The 2264-nt window shown below is 42.0% G+C and overlaps 1 pseudogene; it reads left to right on the top strand.

The window, feature by feature from the left end:
* Nucleotides 1–972: 972 nt before the first annotated feature.
* LOC132505871 (GTP-binding nuclear protein Ran-like) lies at nucleotides 973–1988 on the top strand (annotated as a pseudogene).
* The last annotated feature ends 276 nt before the right edge of the window (nucleotides 1989–2264 follow it).

Raw genomic sequence — 2264 nt, 5'->3', positions numbered from 1 at the left:
GTGATGGATATGTTACTTTGCTATCACTTCACAGTGTATATGTATATCAAAACATCGTGTTGCACACCTTAAATATAATTTTTATTTATCAACTGTACTTCAATAAAGCTGGGGGGGGTAGGCCTGACTAGTCACCTCATGTTTCTACATTTCAAGCTTTTTATCTTCTGTTAAACTTTACTGCTTAAAACAGTGGTATTATGCAATTCGGTGTTTGCTTCACTTACCCTATTGTGATACATTAACCCTATTTTCTTCTGATGTGGTCAACTGAATAAAATTGAGGATCCAGAAATAAATTCTTACATTTTTGATCAATTGATTTCCAACAAAGGGGCTAAGATAATTCAATGGGGAGCTCAGTTTTTTCAGCACGTGGTGCTGGGACGATAGAATATACACATGCAAAAGAGTACAATTGGACCTCTACCTCACATCATATACAATAACTAACACAAAATGGATCAAAGACCTAAATGTAAGAGCCAAAACTATAGAACTCTTAGAAGAAAACACACAGAGGCAAATCTTTGTCACCTTGGGTTAGGCAATGGTTTGTTAGAATGACACTAAAAGTACAAGTGACAAAAGGAAAAACAGATACATTGGTCTTCATCAAATTTTTAAAAATTGTGCTTTAAAGGACACTATCAAGAAAGTGGAGGGAATTCCCTAGAGGTCCAGTGGTTACAATTCCACGCTTCCACTGCAGGGGGCACGGGTTAGATGCCTGGTTGGGGAACTAAGATCCCGCAAGCCCTGCAGTCAGCCAAAAAAAAAAAAAGTTTTATTCATAATTGCCAAAAAATGGAAATAAACCAGATGTCCATCAGTTGATGAATGGGTAAACAAAATGTGCTATATTCATACAATGGAATATTATTTAGCAATAAAAAGGAATGAAGTACTGACACATGCTACAACATGGATGAACCTTAAAAATATTATGTTAAGATGGGGCACAGAGATGCTTCTGGAAGAAATATCACAATGACTGCCCAAGGAGAATCCCAAGTTCAGTTCAAACTTATACTGGTTGGTGATGGTGTTACTGGAAAAACTATTTTCATGAAACATCCTTTGACTGGTAAATTTGAAAAGAAGTATGTAGCTACCTTGGGTGTTGAGGTCCACCCCCCTGTGTTCCATACCAGCAGATGATCTATTAAGTTCAATGTATGGTCGGTTTGTCAGAAGAAATTTGGTGGACTGAGAGATGTCTATTATATCTAAGCCCAGTGTGCATTATAATGTTGGATGTAACATCAAGAGTTACTTAACAAGAATGTGCTTAACTGTAATGGAGATCTCGTAGGAGTATGTAAAACACCCCCACTGTGCTGTGTGGCAACAAAGTGGATATTAAGGACAGGAAAGGTAAGACAAAATTGTCTTCCACTAAAAAAGAATCTTCAGGGACTTCCCTGGAGGTGCAGTGGTTAAGAATCTGCCTGCCAATGCAGGGGGCACGGGTTCGAGCCCTGGTCCAGGAAGATCCCACATGCCCCAGAGCAACTAAGCCCATGCACCACAACTTCTGAGCCTGCGCTCTAGAGCCCGCCAGCCACAACTACTGAGCCCACATGCTGCAACTACTGAAGCCCACGCGCTTAGAGCCCGTGCTCCGCAGCAAGAGAAGCCACCACAATGAGAAGCCTGCACACCGCAACAAAGAGTAGCCCCCTGCTCGCTGCAACTAGAGAAAGCCTGCGCACAGCAGCAAAGACCCAATGCAGCCAAATAAATAAATATTTTTTTAAGAAAATAAATTTCAGTACTATGAAATTTCTGTCCTAAGTAAATGCAACTTTGAAAAGCCCTTCCTCTGGCTGGCTAGAAAATTAATTAGAGACCCTAACTTGGAGTTTGTGGCACGCCTACTCTTGCCCTACCAGACTGTCATGCACCTGGCTTTGGCTGTGTAACATAAGCATGACTGAGAGGTTGCTCAGACAACTGTTCACCCAAATGAGGATGACGACCTGTGAGAAAATGAGTCTGGAGAACAAGGTCAGAAGTCTAGTTTTACAGGCAACTGTCCTGTGATGTCAGTGGTGCAGCATGTTTGCCACTTTATTATTATATAAGTTGAGCAGGATATGTGCTTAACCTTTGGGGTGCTGAAGGAGAAGAACAGGCTTCAGAGTGAATGTGGCAGTTTTAAAAATACCTTCTTTGGGGCTTCCCTGGTGGCGCAGTGGTTGAGAGTCCGCCTGCAGATGCAGGGAACACGGGTTCGTGCCCCGGTCCGGAGAGATCCCACA

The sequence above is a fragment of the Lagenorhynchus albirostris genome, chromosome 15, assembly GCF_949774975.1.
Source record: "Lagenorhynchus albirostris chromosome 15, mLagAlb1.1, whole genome shotgun sequence".
NCBI lineage: Eukaryota > Metazoa > Chordata > Mammalia > Artiodactyla > Delphinidae > Lagenorhynchus > Lagenorhynchus albirostris.
Note: the sequence above shows the minus strand (reverse complement) of the source record. Positions and strands in the feature narration are given on the sequence as shown.